This window comes from Corvus brachyrhynchos, unplaced genomic scaffold (genome assembly GCF_000691975.1).
Source record: "Corvus brachyrhynchos isolate BGI_N302 unplaced genomic scaffold, ASM69197v1 scaffold115, whole genome shotgun sequence".
Taxonomy (NCBI): Eukaryota; Metazoa; Chordata; class Aves; order Passeriformes; family Corvidae; genus Corvus; species Corvus brachyrhynchos.
Genome location: NW_008239553.1, coordinates 173,277 through 195,296, shown reverse-complemented (window position 1 = coordinate 195,296; position 22,020 = coordinate 173,277). Strand labels below are relative to the sequence as shown.

General features: G+C 41.4%; 1 protein-coding gene across 4 annotated transcripts in view; it reads left to right on the top strand.

The window, feature by feature from the left end:
- The window catches only part of TSPAN4 (tetraspanin 4), a 405,419-nt gene that overhangs the window by 296,731 nt on the left and 86,668 nt on the right, over positions 1-22,020 (top strand). The gene's annotated exons all lie outside the window — the stretch shown is intronic.

Here is a 22,020-nt window from a genome sequence, read left to right as displayed (position 1 = left end):
ACCATCCAGCATTAATGTTTCCCAGAGTTGCCCCTTAAACAAAGCAAAAATACTCTACAGCATACTAACAGCACAAGCATATCACAGTAAATGGTTTTATACATAATACAACATGGTCATTAGCCAGCTGTGCACATAAAACACCAAGTGGAGGCAGCAGGATGTAAAGCAGGTTCTTCAGCTCTGAAGGCATTAGGCACAGAGGGCTAACGGAGCTCTCATGGCCTGTGTGTTGCAATGGAGAGTGCTTTTCCATCTGCAGCAGTCATCCTTCTCCAGGGTGTTTTACAACACTGCAAAATGCCTGTAAGCCATGGGCTAGCTCAGTGAGAACAGACTAATTACACAGCAGGCAACAACTCCTCTGTGATAATCATAGATCTGTTGGCCATGATAAGTTTTAAGCCTTCCTAAATTACTGCCAGGCAGATTTGGATAGGTTTATATCTTGTGATGTACCGCAGTTAGAAACGTCTCATACTGGCCTAGCCTAATGTCTGAATCTACCTGCTCATCATTGCTGTATTTCTATATAATTAGAGAAAGAGAAAGTATTTGATATAGCATAGAAGGTTTTTATTAGCAAAAGTTTATGCCCACAAGTTTTATTGGCTAAAGTTTTATATCCACACCAAGTTATGTATGTCATCCTTAACAAGGGCAAATAAAACTTGTGTACTGTGCCACATACACTGTCATGTATTCAGAACATGCCTCAGGACTATTTCTGTTTTAGTGTCTGCATTGCCTCTTTGACAGTGGAAACACAAAGAAATGGGCCTGATGGTCCTGAAAGCTCCACTGGTGAAAACCAGAGTAAGACACTGATGTGGGTTCCTCATTCTCTTTGCAGCCTATGTATCTGGAAGGTCTAGGAGTACATGGTTAGGACTAGTACGTGCCATGGAGGCTGGCTGGTTTCCGAAAAGTGAAGCTGTATTTTCTGTTGTGCAGTAGGAGGATGGAACCAGGCAAGTCGATAAATCGATGATATTTGATAGACAGATTTTCCGGCAATGTTTTGGCTTGGTCAGTTACTGCTTACAATTGAATTGCAAAGAGTCAAGGAGATTTTTTGTTGTTGTTGTTTTAAGCTCAGTGTAAATTCAGGGAACAGGTAAACAGCATAATCGTATTAACATCATTTCGGGGACAAAACCATTTCCTGATAAATACCTGTAAGCAATAAGAGCGCATCAGTTTTCTGTAAGGCCTAACCATAGCTACTGTAAAGGAAATGAAGCAAAATCTTCTGTGCATATTTCTTTTAAGGAATACGAGTGATTTGCCCTTCTCACTTTACACTGTCAGAGCTTGCGCAGTGCAAATGAGAGAGGAGAACTTCAGATTTCTGGAACATTTCAATCCTAGACTTCGCTCTAGTGTGAAACAGAGATGGAGTTTCCTAACCCTCTGATATGCAAGTGCACTTGCTTTCACAACTGAGCTGCAGTGGAGTTAAGCTGGGTGCAGTATTTATCTCAAGCAAAAACCTCTCTTTGTCTTGAGGGAAAAAAATGGAACTGCAGTTTCATGTCAGCCTCTGAGATACCTATGCTGCATGAGATCACTGTAAGAGGGAGAAGAAAACAAAGCAGGAGCTGGCTCAAAGAGAGAGATTCAGCAAATATCAGCAAGCTGCCAAGTGATCATTTTAGTGCTGCAGTTGTTTGCCTCTGCAACATTTCAAGGACACCCCTCAGAAAAGCTTGATTGGGAAAAATCCTTTTAAAAAGGGAAATTCTGTGGTGGCAATTTCATTTGGAAGAGAGAGACAGTGCAGTATTTCTTTAGTAGGAGAGAAGAAAAAGCAGATTTGATAATAAACAGTTCCTATATTTATTCTGCTACTATTACATTACCTTTTATAAAGCACTCCCATTTAGCGTTATCTCATATCATTGTGTGCCTAATAACTCTATAGGAGCCTGAGATGGAGTTTACTGTGTTTTCACTGTATTTTTGTATCAGTTCCCTCTTCCCTTGAAAAGATACTGACAATAGTGAGCAGCTCTACAGTAGGAAAGCTGTGTTTCTCACTGTAATGACAATACAGAAAAAGCATTCAAGAAGGGTAAAACAAATGGCCTTTTTTATTTTAAAGGATAGTGAATACATTTCCCTTTATCAGTGCTAACAGGTACTGCTTAGAGGGATTTCCTAGTTGAATAGAATGTTTCCAAAGGACATGAATATGTTGTAACCCAGTGTTCCCTGAAAACTTTCAGCCCACGGGGTTTGTATTATTCTTTCTGTTTTGTCCTATAATACCTCTCCTTTTCCTAAAATTGATAGACTGTTATGTTCTTATATAACAATGCCCCTTCAAAGCCTGAAATCATCTGACCAACCAAATATTTGTGGCAGAACCATTTAATTTCAAAGAACTTGTACACGGTGTCATAATTCAGCCCTGGTTCACTTGTGTTTTGGCTGAGGCAAGGGCTTTTGTCAAAGCATCAACTGATAAGAACTTTGCTTCCCTCAGTCCTGCTCTTTTCAGGGATTTGCTCTGATGCTGTCACCTCTGCATTAGCTGGTGAATGCTGAAATAGAGCAGAAACAATGTTGTGTTTTACTGTGGCAACTTTACATATAAATAACTCACAACTGGAGAGGTTATTACCTGACATTATGCATTCAGTTGTATTGCAAGTATATGCTCTTGGACATTTTTCCACAGCAGTTCTGGTGGGAGTGGGGTAACGGTACTTTTTTCGTTTTGTTTCATTTTTCCTGCAGATATGGATTTTCCACAGTAGAACTACTACAAAGAATAGCTTTTCAGATACCAGGGCTACACATTCTTGGGTTTGATTGCATTTATGGGAAGGGAGTTGCAAATCTGCAAATTTTGTCATCCTGGGGCCAAGGACTACAAAAGATTTGATTTGTGTTGTGAAGAGTGCAGTCTTTGCTATTGATCTTGGTGCAATGTCCTTGGCAAACCAAGAGAGTATAAAATCCCTGCTCTCTTACAGAAGGGTTAGGTCTGCTTAGGATCATTGGATGATAATTCACAAACAGTTGTCTTGTAAACCCCTTGTTGCAGAATACAGGCATTGGCTTGCTGCTGCTAAACTGGTTAATCATAGATGAGTAAGAATCTGGGCAAGTGAGCTTCCAGAGGACACTGACATCCTATTTTATACAGCTATGGGCTTCTCCTGATGCTGGGAGAAGGAACAAAGACTCCTTTCAGAGCAGCAGGGGAATCAGCTGCTTTATCTGTAAATTCTGGGACTTTGCCTATTCAGACCTTGTCTATGCCCCATCACAGTACACTCTTTTTTCTGTATCACATTTTCCTGGGCAGCTACTTCAGCATGCAATAGCTGTCTCCATCCTGCTGTTCATCCCAGGCACCATAACCAGCCTTCTCCTCAAACCCAGGTCTGCCTTTCAAGGGTCAGGAGCTGCTGCTGAAATATCCTTTCATAATCTTTGATATCCTCTTATTGCATCTCTCTGTACTAACAATATAGCCTGGGGTTTTGCATACTGAGCTTGCTGGGATACCAAAAGCAGAGATTATGGGCTACCATGTGGCAGTGACAGCAGCAGTGACTGCAAATAGTTTTTGACTCCATATCAGGCCCTGTGCAGAGGGAGATGGTTAGGAGTTGTTCAGGCAATATTCAGTCTTCTCGAGAGGAAAAGATGGTAATCCTGATTCCTGTTTATGTACCATAGTTTGGGAACAGTTGACATAGCCACAAGCACACAAACACCGCATCACAGGTCCTAGAGAATTGGATTGGCCGTGGCTGGAGTTTGAAGAAAGAGTATTACAATTTGTCCCCAAAAATATTTCCTTGGTACGTCAGTCTACTAAACTACACACAAGTTTTCCTTGCTGCCACAATACTGTGTTGTTGAAAATATCCCAGAAGAGCTTTATTTGATGTCTCTGCACCCCACCTCTCAGCTCCAGTTTGGTACAGGCATAGACTGCTAATTCACAGCATTATTGCCAGATCTGTGCAGAGCCAGAGTCATCAGTGATGAGGGTCTAAAACAAAGCAATCAGGCAAATTTCAAATTCTGTATTAGGGGAGGAAAAGCAAAAGGGAAGCATGTGGTTTTTTCCTTCTTCCATTATGGTATTTTACATAAATTTTAATTACTCCCTCTTCTTTTTTTCCACATCAGTTTCAATAATGTGGTAGGGATGAGTACCAGGCCCAGTGTGCTATGCTAGAAAGGGATGGGATTATTAAGAAAACAGATTAATTGAAACTTCTGGTCATTGCAACAACTGCTGTTGTAACCAGACTGAAAACCCTGAAGTACCATCTTTTTAAATAATCAAAAAACTTACTGAAGTGCTAAAAAATGCCCTGTGCCTGAGATGAAGTTCTTTGTATTTGATGAAAGATTGAATCAAGTTGGACAGTGATGGTGTCTTAGTTCCTTTGCTTGCTTTAAGAGTAAACTTTAATCTCGTTTATCCAGACCATTTATACCTTGCTTAGGAGTGTGCTTGGCTGACCCCTCACAGTCCTTTGTACTAAAGCAATGCTTATTAAATCAAGCATGATTTTATTAGAACAAGAATATTTAGACAGAATGGCCCCTGACATTAATGTTCCTTGTCATATGGAGCCTACTTATTAATTTTGATTGAATGTGTAAGCACTCTTAAAATTTTTTTCTCTATTTTTCTCCTGGTATGGGATTAGTGAGGAGAGGGAAGGACATTATTTTCTGTGCTTGTACAAGACAAGTATTTTTATAGATGTAGAGAAGACCGTGCAGTTACTGTTTTTAACTTGAGCTGTTGGAAATGAGAGGCCTTATCCACACACTTCCGAAGAGTCACAAAATACGTGGATGCTTTTCCTCAATAGTGAATTAAACACTGGTAATATTTGTCTCAAGAGCAGATTTTCATCTGCAGATAAGACCTGAAGGAGCAGTTAATGCCAAATGCACCTTTAAATCTTATTGTACAAGAGTGAGGAGGGTAGAAAAATAGAGGCTGAGACCAGAGAGGTAGTCAGCTGTTTCTGAAATCTTGCTGGGTGTGGTTTCTCTCAATTTAAAATGCTTTTTTTCATAATGTTTGGGTTTTTTCTGGTAACTTATTTGTTTTATTATCAAATCTTTATGAAGAACAAGAATTATCTGATAGTAACAATAGAAATTGAGAAGAATTGACTTTAGTATAGTTGAAGAGGTTTCATATAGTTTCATAGAGTATATGAAACAGGTTGCTAGATTTTTTTTTCTGTATTTTGTTCATGGACAGGTTAGTAAAATGTTTCTATGTATTACATTGCATGGGCTGTTTGCTCCCCTCTGCATCTCACTGATTAACAGAGCCTTCTAGTATCATGAGACAGACTTCAGTGGGCTTCAGACCGGGCCACAGAGAATGACCAGACCTGGTGGAAAAGAAATCAGCAGCAAAATGGTAAAGACATGTCAAAATAAAATTAAAATTTTAAACCCCAGACAAATAAGACTGCATATCTTTGGGCTGAAGTAGTTTTTGGACAGCTATTATCTAGTAGCAGGTCCAGTGCAACGCAGAAGATCCAAATCATTGTTCCTAGCTGACATCCTGTTGAATTTTCTGTCTCCTTTCTGTGTGTTCCTACTGTGATGTAAGGCAAATGTTTTTGAACAAAGTCTAAAGATGTGGCTGCCTTTTTTCATATGTCAGGATACATCTCTTGTCTAGTTCAATTTGGTGTAATTTACTCAATGCAGCACAGTGATATCTTTTACTGTCAGGCTGAGAAGATGTAATTCTGTCCACAAGGGAGATACTTTTCTTTCTACTGTAAGGCAGTAGAGATAAGATGCAGGACAATGTTGACATTTCCAGCTCTCAGCAGAAAATGACGACTTGACAAAATAACTCTTGTTAGGAGTCAGGGAATATCTTTGCAGGGTGTTTTTTGGATGTGATGCATGAAAGGGGAAGATGGTGTTAAAATGATGCTGTTTGAGAAGATGCTTCAGGGAAGAGGATAACAGAGGTGTGTTTTCCACTTGGCTCTAGGAGAAGGGAGAAGGTGTTCACAGTGTGTGTGCTTTTGTGTTAGTAGCATGAAGATTATTCCTTTGAATGATCTTTAGTGTTGCAAGCAGCAGCATATGCTGTCATTGCAGCACACAGGCAAATGCTTGCATGCAAGAGTACTGTTTTTGAAGAGGAGTTGCCTAGAAAGCCCCAGGTTGTCCTTGTAGGTTTACTGGGACACATGGTTGATGAACGCTGCATGAATATTTAAAATTACTTTTATGGAATCCTTTACAAGCTTCACTGAACCTGCAGATGAAGAGAAAAGTGGTTTTGGATTATATATGCTAACCTACCCAGGGTATTCTATACCGATCTAATATAAAGAAGAAGAAAAATACAATACCTAAAGTAAACAGATTCTCCCACCTGTTCAGACAGTAGGGTTTCCTGGTATCACTGAGCCTAGCACTGTGCTTGACAGTCCTCCCTTCTTCCCCATGCAATTTGGAATAAGGATACTGCTGTGATTTAAGCATTCTCACTTGTTTCTCTTACCACTTCAGTCCGGACCCTTGCCTCTGCCTAAATGCTTTTTTGAGTCAAAGGTGCCATGTAGCTCATAAAAGCAATCACATTGCAGCAATGGCATCGTTTTCCCAGAAAAGGCTTCTCAGCTTTTTTATTGCCTCATCTAATGCTTCTTGTGGGGTGAGACATGCTGCAAAGGCAGATTGTTCCTCTCTTCTCCTTGGCCTTGTGAGAAGAGAAAGGTTTCGATGTGAGGTTGCATTTTGAGTCCCATGAAGTTGCACTGACTGGTGGTTGTGACCATCACAGTCAGTGACCTCCGTGTGCTGGACAGAGTTTGTTAGCAGAGTCCATCAGCAACTCTGGGCCAGGATATCTGGTAGCAGGGCTCAGCACTGGGCTTTTGAGTTTCCATGCTTGTTGCCAGCAGCGCAACCTATTTCTGCCATAAATGCAGAGTTATTAAACTAGAGGAGAAGGTCATGAAGACAAAGCCCAAGCAATGCTCACTGGGGAATAGAGTTGTCATAGGCTATAAACATCATTAAAAATGAAGGTGCCAGATGATGGTAAATTCAGATCCCATGGATGACATTTATTTGGATTTTCACTCTTATTTCTACTTGCAAAAAACCCCAGCCCTGAATGCTGTCTGCTGCATAGCAGACTTTTGACAGTTGTTTGAATGAAGCAGTCAAGACTCTCCAGTAATTTCTCAGGATAACAGTCTTTAATCATGCTTTGTGACAGGCTGTGTGTTCGACCTGTTTAGCCTCAACTGTTTCGCTCATGTTCCTGTGAATGGGATGGTTGAGTCAGGGGAAACCCTCGGGCATGGGAGAGAAAGCACACCATCCCTGGACCCCAGCTGAGAAGGAGCAGGGGAAGGGACTTTGGGAGATACTGAGTAGGGGAGACAGGAGAGGCATTGCAGGGAACTGAGAGCAGCGGCTCAGGGGACAGAGAAAACTTCCTGAAGACCATGTTCCTTAAGGACTTCTTACAAAGTGGGCACTATTTGCTGCAGAAAGTGACTGATGGCAGGAATAAAGCTTAAGGACAATGACATGCTTGCAGGGAGACCATGGGTGAAGAGAGTATTGGTTTTAACCCTTTTCCATTTCTCTTCCCTTTGTAGTAGTCTTTTTAAAATTTTTTCTTTAGTTTGAATGTTAACTATTCTACTTTATATTTTTAACAAAGCCTGACTTTTTTATTTTAGAAGTCCTTTGGTCTGTTTTGCAGAACTGTCTATAAAAAGAAGGTTTGGGACCTTTTCACACATTAAATATCACATTAAATAAAGTTAATCCTTATGTCCATCCCTGCCTTCTGCCACATGGCAGTACTAAAGGGCATGGTGGAAAGGGATAAAGTTCCTTACACTTTAAAATGTGAAACAGCTTTGACCTTATGCTCAGTAATTCCCCCAGCAACCCAAGCACAAAAATCAGCAAAATTAATATGAGTGTGCAGGGTTAAGTATCAAGCAAATCCTGTGAAGACAGAGAAATCCCAAATGGTGTTCAGTGCTCAAGGACCAGCTAAGCCCCAGCAGTTCAGTGCCTGCAGTGGGCATCACAGGAGGGCTGGGCAGGATGCCCTGATCTAAATGCCATCCATCCCGTTTGCTTCAGGACCCTACGCTCAACATGGGGTATGCACAAGATTGCATATGGAGATATATAGATACATATGTATATAACTGCAAATACATTACACATTAAATCCATTCCATTAGCATCTGCATTTGCTTGGAAATGTCAAGAGTTCAGCAAAAGACAAGATCAATATTACCAAAGCTTTGCATTTTCCTTTTGTGTTACCTATGTCACCTCTAAAAGCTGCATGCCCTAAGTTTCTGTGTTCTTTTAGATCTCAGGAGGGTGTAAATGTTTGCAAGGGATCCCTAGAGACAGAGCAAAGCACAAGGGTTGTAAAATTGTGCTGTTCTAATATGAGGAGGCAGAAAGCCAAGTTACATTGACAGGGTAAGTACCAACAAAATAATAAACTAAATGCAGATTCTGTGTCCAAACCTCTTCTGCTTTCAGTTCCCACTGGGACACTGTTCCAGTGCCCTTGTTCTATTTGACTTTCTGGCAGAGAAATTGGACAGTATCCAGTCTTTAAAATTGCCTCAGTTTTAATTTATTCTGGTTTTGATGTTCATTGCACCATATAAGTAATGGTCTCCAGATCTTTTCCTTAGTCTATGAGTCTATAATTTACCTGCCCAGTGTCTCAAAGGCAGATACCACGTACTTTAAAAGTTACGTATAATTTTAATATCCATATGTTTATATAATATATGAGGTTTGTGGGGTCAGTGATGAAGGGAGATGATTTACGCTTCATGAACATTTCCAGCCATTCAAAAGACAAGTGATTTTCAATTTTACAGAGGCATCTTAGCAGAAACCTGCACAGGTCCAGCATATTTAATGTAACTTACACTCAGCAAAAAAATGAACAAGATATTCTCCCTGAGGACTGAGTACCAACCTCGTGGAACTAGGCACGATCCAGCTAAATGTATTCCTTTTCCATGAGAGGGTTTTTTAAAGAAAAATGCAGAGATGGGGGATTCTGGGAAAAAGGCACATGAATTAGGAAGCACTGAATTTTATATGTCAGGACTTAGGAGTACTAGATTACAGTTTCCACTGAGGCACCTTAATGTAAACCTGGAAATGCAATGGGAAATCACTGAAACAAAGCTGTAGCGCTTGCTAGGGCTCCTCTTTAGAAGAGGTTAAATTTAGATAAAGCTCAGATCCTAAGCCTTGTTTCCCCCATGATTGCAGGGCTCTAGGAATGGGAGTTATATCCATGTAAGTAAAAGACAATGGTGGTTAGAATTATATTCTGAAGACTGGGCATGTAAGGGCACAGAATAGCTCAGGAAAGCAAATCTGAGCAAGATGTCCCCTGATTGCAGAGCAGCTGGTGGAAGTGAGCTCTGGTCCAAGGTGAGCACCGATTCCGGAGCCCTGCGGACGCTCACCCGCGGGCTGCCACATCGCCTCTCTTGGCTCCCTGTGGCTGGCCAGGGCAGAACGTGTACATTGATTTCCTCCTGCATCTAAGCCTGGTATGATCTCTGTGTGCTCTTGCTGTTCTCCTGGCATTATGGCGTTCAGGCATGGTGGAAAAGGAAATTGGCCAATTTGCTGCAAAGCAAGTTAATGCAGCCTTTGTCACACATCTTCCAGTTTCAGATGTGTCATCTCCTCTTGATTTCACTTGCACATATGTGCTCAGGCAGAGCCAAAGGCATTGTAGCTTTCTTAAAGCCTGGTAGAGGCAAAAAGAACTATAGAGATCTGGAATCTTGTCTGACCTTAAGAATTCTGATCTGAATAGAGAAGCAATGTGTGTAACCTAGCATCCATTAGCAATAGAAACAAAACTCCTCTTAAGAATCAGGCAAGTATCTCTCTATTTCAGTCTATGCTTGAAGGAACTGGTAACTTTTCTTACTGTCCAAAAATGGTAAGTTTTTTTAGGGGAAAGAAGGGATGCACAGACACTGCTTTCATCATACCTGCACTGCCCAATAGGTTATCCTGAGCAATGTGAAATGTTCTTTTGCATCTTTCTAACAAGCTGCTTCTTGCTCCTTTTCTTTTATCCTCTGTAGGTAATGAAATAGATTGACTCCAGCTCTCCCCTCCTGGCATGCCATATGGGCTGTGTGATACCCTTCACTGCTAGATTGTTCCAGCCTTTGGGGAGGTGGGAATTTATTTCTGGAATCATTCCAGCGTCCAGATCACTTTCATTGTCTTTATTAGTATGAACTGTAGCCCATCATCGTTGAGGAGAGCAGTTGTTAAGGAGCACATGAGATAATTGCCTAAAATGAACTCTCCCTCCACAGGGCACAAAATCACTTAGTGGCATTGAAGTATTCTTAGTCTGGCTTAAGTCACCTTTCTCCCTGTAGGCAGTATCTGGTTCTTACATATGTAATGGGAACCATATGCTCAGCCTAGACCCAGTCCCAGGCTTAGACCATCTGCCTATAAAGCAATACACTTTTTCTTTCCTGTGGACCATTCTAGGTGGCATCTCCATCCTTCAGGTGTAGGATGGCTGGCAGCAAAGAAATCAGCTTTTCTGCATGCTCAGTGTTGAGCAAAGCTCAGTGGGTCCAAAGAGTCAAACTCTTCCTGTCTGCTCATTCCCATACCTGGAACAGCTCTGTGCAGTAGCACCAGCCCCTCGAATACTCCTGTGCCTCATGCAAGTGTATATGACTTTCATAGAATCATTAGGTTGGAAAAGACCTTTTAGATCATCAAGTCCACCACTAAACCATGTACCTAAGCCCCAGGTCCTATAAATATCTTCAGGGATGGTGAATCAACCACTTCCCTGGGCACCCTGTTCCAGTGCTCTACAACTCTTTCAGTGAAGAAATTTTTCCTAATGTCCAATCTAAATTTCCTCTGGTGCCACTTGAGGCCATTTCCTCTTGTCCTGTCTCGTCACTTGTGGTAATTTACATGACTTCACTGTTTTTGAAATCTCTTGTCAAGTGGAGTTTTCACTTGAGGTTCCTTCTTGAAACATGTGTGGTTTAAGCAAAGATTAGAAGCAAAAACTCTGCTCTTAGGAGTGGCACAACCCTGCATCACCTGTGTGCCTTGGGGCAGCAGCTGTGTCTCATGACAGCTCATTACAGCAGCTGGAGGGCCTCTCTGAACCCTTTAGGGGAAGAGAGCTTGAGGAAGACGGTTTGGCAGTTTGTTGGGCTCTTGTCTGGCCTCCCCCACTTTAATTTGTTGGGTTGCTCAGGAGGGAAGAAGGCAGTAAGCTCCTGCATTCTGGATATAAAACTGAACTGTAACCGTGGCCTGAAGTAGAAGTATCAGGACAAGGGCAAAACCTCATAAACTGGTGAGCTCTTTTACAACCTACTGTAAATGTTTGTTTTACCCTTCTAAAGCCACATATCACATGAGTGAGCAGGAAGCTTTATTAGAAAATGTTTCCTTGTGTTAGTGTCCTGCTTGGTTTGCTTGGTTCCTATTAGTTAGTAATTGTTTCATTAGTGTAGAAATAGATGTCATGTTACTTTTTCATTGCACCCTGTTGTTGTGTGAACATTCCTTACAGTTATTTGCTGCAGGGAAAGTGTGAAATGGGCTGTACAACAGGAGGCAGAAACAGAGAAATTGCCTTAGCTTGGGAGGAGCCTTGCTTCTTGCCCTCAGCTGGCATCAACAAACCCATCAATATTGAAGTCAAGTGTGAGCCAAAATGGCCCAGCTTTACAATTATAAAGGAAAGGGTTGAGGGGAGGTTGAACCAGGGCAGATTAAGAAACTGAAAAAGACTAATTTGGAGGTTTGCACTGCTGAAAGCACACCAGTTTCTAGTCATTACTGGTTGAATCAGGAAGGAAGCGCTGGTGTGTTTTATAGAGCCCTTTGTTTATACCTTTATTCTCTCAACTGCTAGTTCTTTCTGATCCATGGATCTCCAGCAGGAGTCTCCTTTAACTCGGCCCTGCCTCTGCAACAGGGTGGCACGAGAAGGTAGCGTCAGTGGGTCTATGTGGTCTAATGTTGACAGAGTGGTGCTGGTGCTACTAGATTTTAGTGTCTGGAAGAGCTCCTGTATTAACCACTGGTCTGTCCTGCTGTGTCCCAGTGGACATAGATCCTAGCCAGGTATGGCTCTCTGGCAGCAGCTGGTAAGACACGTGTAAGATTATTTATGGTGAATAAATATTGAATAGTTTAATATATTATGTTCTCATAATGGAGTGATGGAATTTTAAAGGTGTGATGTAGGGGTTAGAGAGGACTTAACAAAGCTTCCCTTTTCTCATCACTCCACAATCTAAAATTTTCTGTGGCAGCTGGGAGGAGAGAGATGGAATATGTATGGCTTTTGGAGAAAATGTATTTGAAGAAGAGATGTGAAAGAGGAGTTGAATGAAGAACAGGAGGAAGCTCCAGGCTTTTACAGTTGAAGGGAATGGGAAGACTGTGCACGTAGACATGAAGATTGTGTGCTGTTTGGCTGGGAAGGAACAGGCACATAGAAAACAGCAGTTAGCAAGTGTCCAAAAGCAATCTGAGGCTTTACAAAAGGCTAAAAATAGTTCAGAGATCATGAGGATCTTTATGTGTGCAGGACTGTCATGTAGTAACTCTCCATGATGCCATTGTTTCATTGGAGCCTTTGGAAAAACACAGAACACCCTGCTGGAAGTGCATTGCTCTCTCCTTTGCCCTCTGTATTTTGACAGCAAAGACTTTGAGGCTTAGGACTTTTATGGAGGATTTTGGGTTTTTAGCAGAATTAAGTGTGGCAGCAGTATACCCACAGCTTTCCTGTGGGAGAGCTTGGCCTAATATCCCTGTGACCTGCTGTGGCTCTGTCCCCTCCTGGACCTTGTGGTCATAGGGACACTGCTGATGCTTTTGTTTTTATCATAAATTGAAGAAGCCAACAGACACGTTGAAATTCAGGTGTAGTCTTGATATTTCAAGCAGAGGTTGTACAGACACTTTTTTACCCCCAGAGGTAACTTTAATGCAGAAAAAAGAGCTGCAGCAGAGAGGTTTGCACATTAAGGAACTGATGAATGATGCATGAAGCACAGCAGTCTGGTATTGGCAGTGCCTGCTTTGTGAGGGAAAGGGAGCGATAGTAACAGTGTGTGCCGTATGTTAGTTGTAGTTTTTCATCCTGGGGCAGTAATGGGAGCTGCTGGGCTGGGAATGAAAACATGGCTCCTCCTTGAGCCCTGGGGGCTGAGAAAGGTTGTTGGGCAGTGGGGATAAAAGACTTGAGCAAAGCAGGAAGAGCAGGCAGGGAGGACACATCAGCTCTTGGCAGGGCTGTGCTGAAGAGCAGTGGAGTTGCTGCTGGGTTGGCAGACCCAGCATGGGCACAGTAAAAACCCTGCCATGTAATGAAACATCAGGACCAACACCTAAAGCATCATGTCAGGCAATCCATGCTGCCTGGGCTTGCTGTCCTGCAAAGCAGAGGTGGGAGGAGAAGGAGGAAGCAGTGGTTTAAAAAAATCTCGTTAAAGGTGAAGGTTGGCTGCAGAAAAAGAAAGGGGGTAATACTGTGCAGTGCTTTAATGTGAGGTCTGTAGCTCTGTGTGACAGGAGACTTGTGGAGTTACTGCATGTCAGAAGCTGTGAGGTAATGCTCTATAGGTAACCAGTTCAAGCGATTTGCCAGGAAATTAAATGTCCTAGAAGTTCTCCAAGCCTTTGTGATTCAGCAGCAAAAAGAAATTTCTGCGCTTGTTGGCAAGTTGCCACTGCATACTTACAAGGGAGTTATGTCTTTGGAGTGGCAGTAGTAAGACCTTGGGTTTCCTTGTAATTGTTTGTGGCTCTCTCTCAACCAAGCCTGCATCTTCCATCATTCTTTTTTTCTTTTGGCCATTCATGATTTTGGACCTTTATTAGGAAGAGCCAGTTCCTAGAGGTGTTGGAAGTGAGCTGTTTTGCTGTGAGGCATCTGAACACCAATAATGATGATTTTTCTTTTTATAGTGTTGGTTATTTTCCGTTTTCAAAAGAGTTTTGTAAACAGCAAGCTTTTATCCGTCATGGTGGGAGAGTATTGTCGTTCTCAATTTGCATATGGAGAGACTGACGTGCAGAGAAGAACAGTCCAGCATTTTCAGAAGTGTCTTGTATTAGGAGGCAGACATTTCCCGAGATTTTCAGAGATGCTGATCATGTGAGGCATCTCTGGACATCAGCTAAAGTGCTTGGTATTTATGAAACTGGAAAGCATTGATATTGCACAAAACTTGAGGCTACTCTGGAAAACACTGGCCTAGGAGACTCCCTTGGGCTAAAGCACTTAAAAGAAATCCTAGACATCACTGTGATTAGTACTTCTCCGCTCCTCTACCAGAGATTGTTCTTTATCCTTTTTATTGTTTAGATGGTGACTGTGTTTGCCTTGGCCCCCATCTTCCCAGGCTCTGTCAGAATCCTTTATGTGATGAAGTTGTGTTTGAGTCTTGCATTTTGGAGTTGTTGTTCTGACTAACCTTAACCATGAGCAGCACAACCAGATGTTGTTTTACTTGAGCCTCTCACTGGACACTTGGGTGTGGAAGAGAGGAGAAACCCCAGCACTCCCAGAGAGAGTTTTTACCTGTGTCTGGGTTCCTCCTGAATTTCAACTCATAGCTCTCCTCGATGTTAAAAGTGTTGATTAAACAGTTTTGACAAAATGGTTAAAGAACACTGATCAAATTGAGAGCTCTCTTGGCAATGAATTGGCAAAGCTTTGGTTCTGACTCTGTAGTGTCTCCAGTGTACACATGTATCTCATTACTGTAGTTTCAAGCAGCCTTTGTTGAATTGTTTTATTTTACATCTATTGGTGTGGGTATGCACAGAAAACGAAACCACCCTTCTTAACTGTAGGCAGGAAGAAAGTATTGTGCTTTAATTGTTTGCATTTTTGGCAGAGCTATTTTATAATGCAATTATGCTTGTGCCTAGGGGCATGTGGGATTGGAATATTGGGTATCCACCTTCCAGCACTCTTTCAGACACCCTATATTTAAATTATATGAACCCTTTGGGAACCACACTGTTGTGTAAGTGTTAGCTAGCAAAAATCATCATTGTTGCAAACAAACATACTTCTCTTCAGAACCATTTTGTAGGTAACTTTTTATTAATCTAAATACTTCGAATAGGGACTTTAGAGTTCTTTTCAAGTGACTTCTTATGATGATGCCCTTCTGTGGGACAAGAGACAGCTGGGGAAAATGTAAATCACCTACTCTGGTCAAGCATGAAAAGAAGAAAAAGGAAAAAAATAAGTCTTTTGGGAAAAATAAGTCTATTAGTTGAAGTGCAAGCTCTGGTAATCCTTTTTCAGACAAGGCTTTTATTGTAACAAGGTTAATTTTCCACAAATAATCTTCTTCGTTTGCTGTTCTTTTTTGTGTTTTCGATTTAATTTTTTCAGCACTTTATGGAAAGATGAGGTGTGTCTGATGTTTTTATAAAGATGCCTAGGCAGGAGCTACTTGTTGCAGGCAAGAAATTAAGGCCAGTATCATATGCAGCTTATATCAGTTTAGCTAAGATTTTTTTTTTTTTTTTAAAGTATTCATGATTAAGCAAAAGGAAATTTTTCCATTCTTATCCTGGCTTGTCCCTATTTCTCAGATGATCCTAAGGTATTATAAACTGTCTAAATTAAAGTTCATGCACAAGGTTGTTTGCAATCAGTTAAGCATAACAGCTTTGAGCCAGATTAATATGAATTTACTCCATAGATTTACAGTAGTAACTTGTAAACAGGCAATACAGAATGGTTTGATCGAAGTTCTGGCTTCTCTATAACCTCAGCTAAGTTGAGGGATGCAGATATTTTGCTATGCAAAGATTTGATGTGAAATCTGAATTAAACATGGTGGTTCCACCTTCTTTAATGTTGCAATTGGTGCAAGGCGTGTGAATGTATATCCAAATTTTCCAGTGTGTGTCTGTCTGTATCTCCATATATATCTGTAGCTAGTAGAGATCCCTCCTTCTTTAACCAGAGATGTGGACACTGCTTCTGTGTCTGGACCTTCAGATTCATTTTGTGTGACATTCTAGTAGGTTTTTCCTTAATTGTTTCGTAAGAGCTTTCAAAGGTCTTGGTTCCTCAGTTTAAAATGTAAAACACTCCTACTCTGTGTATATTTAAAGTATGCTCGTGGTTACTCAAAGGTATCTATTTCTTTGTAAGCCAGGCTGATGACTCAGCATCAAAATTCACTCATGTCTTAGGCAGAAATTTTCCCTTCTGGTGCTGGTCCAAACGGAGTTTTTATGGCTGGATCTGTGCTTATGCACAGAGGTGTTCTTGTGATTGCTGAAATTATGCTTGGTTATTTACCTAAGGATAATAGCATGCACTGTGTGTAACCTCTTCTCTTGGCTTTTATTTGAATGCTAAAAGGAGAGAAGTGATCTGCCTAAAGAGGTTTCCTTTGTGTTTCCCTTCTCATCCTCTCTCTCTTTCAGAGGGGAAAAAAAACATAATAAGCCCAACTGCCATGTTCTCTAGCTAAAACCCATTCAAACAAAAGAAATCTTAAATCCATATTAATCACTGCCACCTTTAATTTTTCAATCGCTGCTTGATTAAATCGCTGCCTAGATTTGTCCTTTCACTGATAGGGCCTGGTGAGTGCTCTGCAGTGAACTCAAACAGAGAAGTAATAAAGTGCTTTCTGTCACAGGCACTCCCAAAGTGCCAGACACAACACAAGTTATTAAAAAATATCAAAGAGTGAGCTCCTATAAACTGTGCATAGAGGAAAAAAATGATTGTCCAGGGAAGGGGAAGAAGATTTTAATTTTGCATCTGCAATTGTGAAGGCAAATACATCTATATAGAGGATATTTCAAAGTCAAAAAGAAATGAGCAAACTTGAATGGCTGGGACTGTGTCTGGACACAGGTTTGTAATGGTTTTACCGCTGTCAGAATGCAAGTGCCTGGTTTTTTTCCCTTTCAGTATAAGTTTCAGCATGGAGCATGTCTATCAGTGGGTAAACTCACATTGGTCCACAGCCACAGAGTCACAGAATGGGGCAGGGTGGAATGGACAAGAGCGGGTCCTGTGGCCCAACCTCCCTGCTCAAGCAGGCCCACCCTAGAGCACATGGCACAGGACTGTGGCCAGACAGTTCTTGAGTATCTCCAGCGCGGGAGACTCCACACCCTTTCTGGGTAATCTGTTCCAGTGCTTGGCCACCCGCACAGTGAAGTTGTTCTTCCTTATCTTCACCTGCCTTTAAATCTTCCCTCTGAGAATGCAGGTATTCCAGCTCCGATTCCAGCAAAGGCAGGGTTCTGCACAGCCCTCTTCCAATGCTCCACAGCCATTATGAACATGGTTCATGCTGCTCTAGGATGTGACAGTCGCCCTGTGGGGCCTGAGCCACCATCTGCTAGTGAGCAGTCAAGGTGCCGTTCCCATGCTGGGCCGTTGTTTGGAGTCCAGTGCTGGCACCGACTGTGTAGCCTGACGTGAGCCAGCAGGTCTTCTGTGGTGACTGCCCTCACTTTGGAAGTGACCTGTAAAGTTGGCTTTGGTGTTGTGTTCTGATACAACTGGATTGTGTACATTGCAGCACGACTGCTGATCAAAAGCACATTAAGTCAGTGTATCCTGGTGCCTCAACACTTGGAGTGGTTAGAATAGGGCATTTTACAAAGCCCTGTCTTTCATCTGAGTGTGTTAGCTGCCAGCATGAACACTGATTATGCAGTGAATAAAACAGGAAGCAAAAATACAGAATAAAACAAAGCAAAATAGCTGGCGCTAAGAGTGCCTGTTTGGCTTCCTGGCTCTAGCTGAGGAGAAGTAACATCCAGATGAAATGGGTGATTTTATTTAAAATAAAACTGTGAGGTTTTTGCACATCAGCATCCACTTGGCTTTATATCTTGTCTTTGTCTAATCTTCGAACCTTGGTGTCGTTAAGGGCATAAATTGGACAACCTTGTTCTTCTTGTTACAATGTTTCATGGGATGCATTTCTGTGTTCTGACACAAACAGGTTTTCTTTTTTTTCCCTGCTGTGGCCACAACCCTGAGTCAATAGAGAATCAACATATGCTCAATCATTATAAGTTAATTTTAAACCAATTCAGGAATGTCCATACTGGGGTTTATGTGGACAACAATTTAGTGAAAAAATCAATGTTTGGCATCATCTCTGTTCGTTTAACTAGCTTCCTTCTCATTCAGCTTCCAGCCAGTTAATAGCTGGCAAACCCCTGCAACATAACGTTATCTTGGGCTTACATAATCTTCATTGGTAAAAGGATTTTAGAGGTTGATTTTCATCCCTTAAGTTTATATTGTGCAGATCTTTAACCAGCTCAGGGTGTGGTGAAGACAGCCTGTTTCATGCTGAGAAAGCCTGTAGCTACAGCTTTTTGAAAGCAGAAGAGTCTTGTAGACAAGATACCAGAGTAGGATTCAAGAGAGCCAGTTGCTCATTTCTTCCATTTCTACTTTATCTTTGCATCTTTTCCCTTCCCCAAATAGCTGCAATAATACAAATTTCACATGTGGTGTATGTGCTTATTTTCATTCGTTTGTAATTAGGAAGCTTTTCTAAGAGTCAGTGATTACAAAGATAATGAAACTACTGGCAATTGTACTCAGTGCTTGGAGTGGTGCTGGCCTGTTGGTCAGCCTGCAACCATGCCTGCTTTTATTGATATGCTTTGATGTAAACCTTAGGCTGCTGCTACAGTGATGAGGCTGGTCTAAAGAAACCTGTCATCACACAAAGCTTCATCTAATTATTTAGCAAGTGTCTTTGAAATATCAGAGCTAAATATGGATTCCTTCTGGTTAATAAGGATGTGATTTCTGTGAAAGATACATTTCTTCCCTTAGTTTTCTTGTACTGTTAAAGGAATTCTGCTACTGTGGTGGTTTTGATGCAGTGCTCACCATGATTGCAGAAGTGGCATTGTCTCCATTAGAGTTGCAGACTTGAAATAGGGTCACAACATTAAAATTCACATTCGTTTTGCTTACATGTAGAAAGATGGAGGAGTGAGGTGTATTTCTATTCTGGAGTATGGTTACATATTCATTGGTTGCCCATCATCAGGCTTCATGGCCTTCAGCTAAAGTTACTGCCAGTGTCTGTAGTGTAGAGACAGGGAGCTGGGGTTGGCAATTGCTGTGGTCTCTTACTGCACAGCAATGTATGTACCCTGTGCATCGATGAACAAGCACATCTCATACAGCTCTGCAGTAAAATGCAATCACCCCATAATGAGCAATAACAATTCAAAAGCACTTCATAAGCGTTCTGTTTAAACAACAACAACCCCCTCCCCAAAACCACAAGACAACAGTGGTATTTCATTTTCACAAAATTACTTGGAGAGCTCTTTGTGGCCTGTACTAGAAATATTATTGGAGCAGTGGGTTGGAGGCTTTCCTTCCCTGCTGTCTTTTCCATTTAGCATCAAAAGACATTTGGGCTTCCTTCTCTGATATGGTGCTATTGTTTGCAAATCTGTGTTTCTTGTTTGTGCTCTGAAACCCTTACTGAGACATCTTGTGCTATTAGCTGATTGTTTGAGAAAAGTATCCAGGGTTGGACCCTTGTGAAAGGCAGTAGGTTGGATGTAGAAAATGTCAGCAGGATACCTCTGTGCTTACCACCGTTTCTCAGAAAGCACAATCACAGGTCTTGATTTCTGCATGTCCCTGAGCAAATAGTACCAGAAAAAGCTGGTAAGGGAAATTGTTCCTAATCCTGCAGCGTGCTCTATTCCTTTACTTGTCTAGTTATTGTCGTATTGTGCCAACAGTTTGATGACACGTGTACATCACTCCTTTGTCCCATCATGTACCACAATTGCTTTAGTCCTTCCACTAGAATAACACAACCACAATCATTGTTTCCTGACGATGTAACATCTTGGGATGCTGAAGTCATTAGGTAGTTGTGGGGTTAACCTTTGCATCCACTGTAATTTTGTCAGCTAGTGGAAATTATTAAAGGACGTGAAACATGAACTTCAGAATAGGCAATACCTGTAGCCAAGTAACCTCTCAGGCTTACCTCAAGTAATTAAGTCTTATAACTGAATGGCAGATGCCCACTTTATTAGTGAGTCATTCGTTTAGCAGGGAGATGGTGTTACAACACATATGATTGCTTTACTGCATGAGCTGAGTAACTTCAAATTTAATGATGAATGTTTAAGTGAAAAGGAGCTTTAATAGAAGTAAGGTCATCTGCTTTCAACTACAAAAGCTGCAGTTATTGCATAGATCGAGAAGGGCACAGCACGCAGGATGTGTTGATCCTTCAGGCTTAGATTGATTTGCCTTTTCAGATGAAACCATTAGAAGTAGAGAAGCTTGAAGAGCAAGAAATGAGGGATGTGAGGGTTTTCATCATGAGTACCCATCAAATGACAAAAGAGCAAGTTGTGTGAGCATGACCAGTCTGTTGGTAGAACATCTCTGCTGTGATCTATTGATTTATGCATCTGTCTGCAGGTGGCCTTTTGGGCAGAGCAAGGAAGTCTGGAGAAGTGCTTTGTCAAAATACACCATTGACCAGCTACAGTAGGCGGGTCACTCTGAATTCCCAAAAATGAGTATTTCAGGGATAGCAGTCCCTTACATCATGTGTGATCACTATGAAGGGCAGGACTTTCATCTTTAGCATTTGCTTGACAGCCTTTTGATTGACAACAGATGTTATTAGGAGAACACATGCTGTCAGCTTTGACTGTCTTCCTTTGTAATTTTGACAGTGTTCCCTAAATGTATGACATGGAGGATTACTTGGTGAAGACTGTCACGTAAGCGGGACTAAGGGATTTTTAAGAAGTATAGCAACAAGTAAACATTCATCTTTGGCAGACCATCACTACAGACCTTTGAGAAGAGATACAAAAGGTGTAATCAGAGTTTTAAGAATTGCTGCTGTCCAGAATGAGGAAGGGTGAATGTGATTTCAACTGAGTAAGGCAATTAAATATAATGCAAAGGTTTGGATTATTCTGCCTTCCTCCTCACCTTTTTTTTTTTCTGCTTTCCTAACAGATGAGGGGAAGCTGAGCAATGCTGTAAGGAAGATGCAGGTGGGATGAAAGAATCAGACAGAATGCAAAACAGCCAAGAGGTGGCACTTGTATTTGCAGAGGGTAGGGAAACACAAGGAGATGACAGGGAAAACTCGTTTTTACAACTGGGAACTGCTGACTTAGATGGACAAGGTAAAAGATACAGGCCTAGAACAGAAACCTTTAGGGAAGAGCTTATAAACATCAGTGTCAGATCTAAATTTGATGAGTCCATGGAGCTGAGTGATTTGTGCCTGTGAAACATCTTGCCAGTTAGGTGTATCTTTTTTCTTTTGCCCATATGCATGCACATGAAGATCAGGTTCGTGTTCTGTGGATTTTCTCTTGCTTGTTGTCCTCCATCTGCTGGATATTTTTTAATTTGTATGTTAAGTATTGAAGGATATCACAGTTATTTCAGGTTTGCTGGTTTCCATAATATCCCATCAGAGAGTTTTTTGCGAACGTGGCATTTACTGAATGGCAGAGAGTTCTTCCAAGTCTGTGAAAGCACCTTTGACTCACTCAGCTTTAGACCTTTCTTCATGTAAAGCCTCGTCTTTGGAGTTTGCAGCTCAGTGACACTGGTGTCTGTCCTTGGACACACCAGGTGGCAAAATTTGGGTGCGCAGGGAAAAGCTGCACCTCAGCTCTAATTTGGGTGAGTTCTGTTGCTGTTTTATTTTCATGCAGTATTCTGTGAGCTGACAGTTTTGTCAGGGTTTTAAAATTTTTTTAGATGCCATTGTTGTGGCAACAAAATGAAGAACCCTTGTGCCCCCACTTAGTGAATTGTTCTTTTTCCAAAAGGAAAATGAAATAAAGAGTAGAACCAGCAATAGTGAAAAACAAGATAGGAATAAAACCAAATGATAATTTTCTTCTTTCTCTTTC